Source organism: Nicotiana attenuata, chromosome 12 (assembly GCF_001879085.1).
Source record: "Nicotiana attenuata strain UT chromosome 12, NIATTr2, whole genome shotgun sequence".
In the NCBI taxonomy this organism is placed as follows: domain Eukaryota; kingdom Viridiplantae; phylum Streptophyta; class Magnoliopsida; order Solanales; family Solanaceae; genus Nicotiana; species Nicotiana attenuata.
The window spans coordinates 26,953,113-26,959,310 of NC_032000.1; the positions used below are offsets into that span (position 1 = coordinate 26,953,113).

Sequence of the window (6,198 nt, forward strand, 5' to 3'; positions counted from 1 at the left end):
AAAGGGAGCTGACCGTTGTAGAGGGAGGAGAGAGGAGATAAACCGAAAAACCGACAAAACCCGACATAAACCGAATCGAGAAAAAACCGACTTAATTGGTTTGGTTTGGTTCTAATATTTGAAAAACCGACTTACTTGGTTTGGTTTTTTTTTAGGGAAAAATCGATCCAAACCGAAGCATGAACACCCCTAATAATATGTTATCCCTAGCCTAACTCATTATGTTTCCTTTTAAGTGAAAGCGATGTCTATGTTTCTAGGGGTTAATTTCACTGATGGTCACTCAACTATATTTCAATTTCACTAAAGTCACTCAACTATTTTTGTCACTTAAAAGTAACTAAACTTTCACATTGTCACTTAAAAGTCATTTTGGCTCAAACCCCTACCATGAATATTACATGGCTTAAAATTTAATGAGAAAAATCCAAAAATAAATTCCACATAAGATTAAATGGATCATACCTACTTTAGATATATTTCTTCCTTAATGTGATTTGACCCATAACCCAAATGTTTTCAATAAAAAAAATATTAAATATCACATTAGTTTAAAATGATATGATTATCCTATATTACAAAATTCTTGCCTTTTCTGCTACATAATACCCATTTATAATTATTCTATACTAAAAAAATGCTTATCTTGTTTGTATGCCCCATCCGAGTCGTTTTATAACTCTACTGAAGTTAAAATAGTACTGTATCCAACTCACATAACATATTTATAATTTTCTAATGAAATTAAAATAGTATTGTATTCATCTTACATAAAATATTAAAGTATCATAAGCATACAGGAATAATAATAAGGCTAATAAGAGTCTATTTTCACAATGAACATGCAATTACAGACAACCTATTGCAATTATTTATAGACAAAAAAAATATTGTATTTGTACGATAAAAACCACACAAAAAATTACAGGACCTAATTTTATTAGGGGTGTGTGTTTTTTCCCCCTATTGAAACCCAATTGGGTTATATGTCAAATCACATTAAAGGAGAAATGGATCTAAAGTGTCCATTTAAGCTTATGTGGCATTTTTTTTAGATTTTTCTTATTAAACTTTATGCCATGTCATATTTATGGTAGGGATTTGAGCCAAAATGATTTTTAAGTGACAATGTGAAAGTTTAGTTACTTTTAAGTGACAAAAAATAGTTGAGTGACTTTAGTGAAATTGAAACATAGTTGAGTGACTATCAGTGAAATATGTCTATGTTTCTATGAAGTGTTTTTGAAATTTTTGCTATAAAACTGATGAATGGCAGGCTTTGGTTTTTGTCAGCTCAACTTTTGTGTTAACTGCAAGTATGTTTAGGGGACAGTTATATCTTATTCAGACCACAAGTAGCTGAAGGAGAAGCTTAAGTAATTGAACACATGCACTAGAAGTCGTATTTAGAATTACTGTGGTTCTAGAAAAGAGTTCTGCAGAAATTTTATGCTTTTTCAGAAATCTTAAGCTTCTAGTTTGAAACAGCAGAACTCTTTTGTTTCAGCAGTAACAGCAGCTAAAGCAAAAGATTCTACTTCAGCAAGAGGTGTTTTGTCTTATTTCTAGAACAAGTGGAGTTATTATGTTGAATTCTTGCAAAGAAGAAGAATCAGGACAGGTAAAGATGATTTATTTTCTATAACTATTTTTTTCTTTAATGTTATTTCTTCTTCATCTTTCCTCATCATCTTGAATATGAACATTGCAAAACATTTTAAATAAACTGGACAGGAAAATAAAAGCTTTAATATAAAACATTACATGGAACCATCCGTGAATCCATATGGTACTACTGTTTCACAGAATGATAGAGAGGGAAGACAATCTATGCTTGATTCAGATTTCTTGCTGCATTAGAATGTGGTAAAATAAGACAATAAGTCAGAGTCCCCCTCTTGAAATGGAACAAGCAATCAGAAAAGCACATACTTTTTTGTGACAAACCAATACAAGCTGACTGTTAGTCACATCCTGGTTAAGTTAGCGTAGATAACGACTGTTATATTAGTTATTAGTGAGCTGGTTAACTGGCTTTAGTTATCGTTAGCTTAATGAGCTGGTTAGCTGGTGGATGAAATTCCACTTGACATTCGTAAGATGAAGGTGTATAATGGTGGTGCAAGTTTTATATTCAAATGTAAGGAATTGCTGGACTGTTATTTTAATGCGACTTTGAAAAGAGTAAATGCATTTCTGACTTCAGATACAGTTGTACGGCATCCTTGGAAGATGTCAATGCTGTTTTATCATATGTTCTTATACAACTCATTTGTATTTACACTCTTAGTTCATTTATTCATCCTTTGTGGTCCTGTTGGGTGCATGCAGTCTTATATAATGAACAGTCAAGAAAGCCTTCTTTTATATTAGTTCCTTCAAACCAGAGTCTTGAGAGCTTCATCTTTGGTGAGTAGCAGACTTTGTTCTACAATTAAATTGTGTTTTTGCACAACTACTGAAGTGACTTTGCTACATTATTAATTCTGTTTTTAATAGGGATTGCAGAAGGTTTTGTCTACCTCCATGAAAACACTAAGACGAGGATTATTCGTAGAGATATAAAAGCGAGCAATATCTTGCTGGATTCTAGTCTCTGAGTTAAAATTGCTGACTTTGGGTTGGATAGATCCTTCCAAGAAGACAAGAGTCACATGAGCACTGCCATCGTGAGGACTTTGTTAGTGATTCTCTTCTTTCACATTTATATTATAGCTACAAACCTTATGCTCACTAAATAACAGCCAGTTAGGTTAATTAGTTATCTCAGTCGATGGTTATTGATTCTTAGCCAGTGGTTATTTTTCCTACAAAACTTTCATTTTTTCTATTGTAAGTTGTGAACCAATTCTTGTATTTACTTCCAAATATATATATATATGGACCTTTAGAAAGTTTTTTCTCATTGGTTTTAGCTGTTGCCTAAATTTTGAACCCCCTTGACCACTAGACTACACTTTTGGATTGTGTTAAGGGTGTTCAAAACTTAATATATAGAGGTAAAAAACAGATTTTGCCTTATATATACAGTGTAATTTTTCGGCGACCCTCCCTAAATCCGTCCCTGGATGGCAGCATTTTCAACATGGGAGAGTAGAGGAATTGTTTGATCCAAATTCTATGTTGCACGACTACCACACTATCAATGTAAAAAAGTGAGATTCTAAGAGTGGTACATGCCAGACTTCTGTGGACACAAGAGGTTCCGGGATTAAGACCATCCACGTCCAAGGCATTGCAGATGCTAGTAAAGAAAGAAGGAAGAGTAACCTGTACCAACTAATCCTCCCTTTATAGATGAGAAAACGGTGGAGAAGGTGATTCAACTTCAATTTACCCCGATTTCTCACAGTTCTTTCTAGATGATGCTTCAGTGGCCTCAAACTGCTTCAGTGCTGAGAAGTAAAAAGGAATTTTTACCTCCTATAGCAAATGTTAGCACCCTATTTATTTTAAATAAATACCATTTAAAAAAATTATATTCTATAGATACCTTTTAATGTTTATAGCAAAATATCTAATTTTGGCTACCTCCTAACCCTAACAGCTTGTTTGGATGGTTGTTACCCGTTGTATCGTATTGTATTGTTACTTTAAATACAATCTTTTGATTGTTACTTAAATTTTATTGTATCGTATCGTTAAATCCGTTGTTACATAACGGCGAAATGTGCCACTTTATGTAACGACCGATTTGGTGTGGTCGCATCGTTACCTTGTCTTTTTCTCTCAATCTCACCCTTTATTATTATTAAATTATTTTATTTTATCATTTACCCTACTTTTTTATATAGTAATTTTACCTTGTATCATAATTTTTCTTTATAATATTGCAAGTTTATTCTTCATATTGCTGGTGCGTGATATCATGAAACGATGGCAAACGGCACAATCTATCCAAACATTGCATTTATCAAACAATAAAGTACAATACAATACAGTACGATACGATACATTATGAAACGATGCGTAACAACCATCCAAACAAGCTGTAAGCCACTAAATACGATATTCAGTTACACTATTTTCTTTCTCTCTCTATTTTGATACATGCCATTCTCTTCCCCATTCCCTGAAAACACGATGCTCAATCTCAAAATTCCTCTCACCCACATCACCTACTTTCTCTCCGATCCCAATTTCTCCAATTCCACCGAAGCACGCATATATGTTACCACATCAAATATGTTGACATATGGTTTCGACAATTTGGACAGAGTCCATTCAGATTTTCTATGCTGCCGTAGAGGTTAGGCAAACATCCGTTCATCCAATCTCCGTCGGAAATTAGGTTGCCAGATTTTCTATGCTGCCGGAAATTAGGCTTTGTTCTCTTCCATCCAATCTCAAAGTTTGGTGGATCCTGCTTCACAAGCCCAGTTCTTGATTTTCTATCGCGAATTATCTCTGGCTTTCTTCGTTTCTCTATTGGGAAATTTTTCTCGGCTGATTGTTGTTTTTGAAGTTGGTGTGGGACTGAGGACATTGGGGTATGAAGAGTCGGGTGTGGAATTGTATTTCCATGTATTTCATTGTCTTTTTGTTTTTATCGTATTTCAATGTATCTTGTTGTATTCCATATATTTCATTGTATTCACTGTCTCGTTGTATTCCATGAATGTATTCATATATATTTTTTAATTAATATAATTTATGTATTCAGATGTATTATATAATTTCTCTGAAGATGGCTATATTTTTAGGGTATTTTTCGGTTGAGAATCTTTTTTATAACTGAAAATACAAAATTTGTATGTTATAATTGAGTTTGTTGAATTATATTAGGAGTCTATTATGTTAATTGACTCATTTTTCATTTAAAAACAGTGTAATCCCTTGTTTCATGCCGTGAATACAGTCGAATACAATAATCTGTAATCTCATGTTTCACGCCATGAATACAGTCAAATACACTCGAATACAACAACGGATTAGCTGGACTTCCCTGATTCACGCCTATTTTTGCTATTGTATTCATGAATACAGTAGCTTAAATACATCTAATACATCTAGAATCCGTAATATAACAAATGGTATCTACAGATAGCTAATTACCACTAAAAGATAGTGCTTTATGAAAATTTCACTTACCATAAATCTGTGATAGAGTGAATCCGTGCATCTCAAGTATCTTCTTGCCTCTTGTTCCTCTTTGCACACTCTGGACGCAGATGTTTCGTTTGCAACAAGTTGCTTTTATCATTGTAATAGTGAAGTGTTTAACAAATCCTTGGGCAGTTTATTATTGTTACATAAGTAGATAAGACATTACCAGGAGAGAAATCAGAGAGAGTAGACTGCACAATTAGAAAATATACAGAGTGCTATTTTTGCAGAATGGAGGTGTTGATTTTTGCTCATTCTGAATCATCTCTGTATAATCTTCTTCTGTAATTGTTGATTCTGGTTGATCCATTAGTCATTTCACTGAGCTTTTTCCTTTTTTGATTCATGAAGATTCTTGGAAGTATCTGCTTTTGGCTTGAAAATTACACCAAATCTTTACTAGAACGCTGAAGTTCACTAAAATCCGTTACTGCTTGTCATTCAGTTTTGGATGTTCTATCAAAGAATAAGAAGAAACAAGTGTGATAAATCAGTGATCACCTAAGCTATTGACCATTTGTTGTTCTGATTCTAATTATGTCGTCTAGGTTTAAAAATGAAGCTGCTCTTGTTGTTGCGAGATGCCGCCTAGGCTTGGGCCATCATAATCCAACTCCACATATGTCTTTATCTAACAAATATATTTTAGTTTCCCAAACACAAAGAATTCCATGCCAGAAGGAGATGACAGCTCATTGAGTCTGGAGATTACAAGATTGACAAGTGTTTTGGACTTGAGGTTTAGGAGTAACTTTCAGGACTGGGAGGTGGCAGAGTTCCGAAGCCTAATTGATGTTTTCCATAAACAAAGCACAACACAGGATAGCCACAATTAGGGGTGACAAACGGGCGGGGTCGGGTCGGATATGAGCGGGTCGAAAACGGGTAATTTAAAAACGGATAAATTATCCGATTCGATCTGTATTTGAGACGGATAAAAAACGGGTTATCCGGCGGATAATATGGATATCCATATTATCCATGGCTTATTAAAAGGGGTTGACACAGTTACCCACAAAAACAAAACTATTTACCCTTGTCTACCCATTTGTTTTTCTACCCATAAACTAATTACATTTCCTACCCATAGTA

At 34.0% G+C, this 6,198-nt stretch overlaps 1 protein-coding gene across 8 annotated transcripts in view; it reads left to right on the forward strand.

The window, feature by feature from the left end:
* Nucleotides 1-2,908, forward strand: part of LOC109235474 (putative late blight resistance protein homolog R1A-4) — a 13,379-nt gene extending 10,471 nt beyond the window's left edge. For 4 of the 8 annotated variants that reach the window (XM_019401596.1, XM_019401593.1, XM_019401595.1 and 1 more), the window contains exons 5-7: nt 1,511-1,621; nt 2,332-2,409; nt 2,500-2,908. The gene's annotated coding sequence lies outside the window, so the exon portion shown is untranslated. Of the gene's footprint in view, nt 1-1,507; nt 1,622-2,331; nt 2,410-2,499 lie in introns of all 8 variants that reach the window. The other 4 variants (XM_019401597.1, XM_019401598.1, XM_019401599.1 and 1 more) reach the window with 4 other exon arrangements.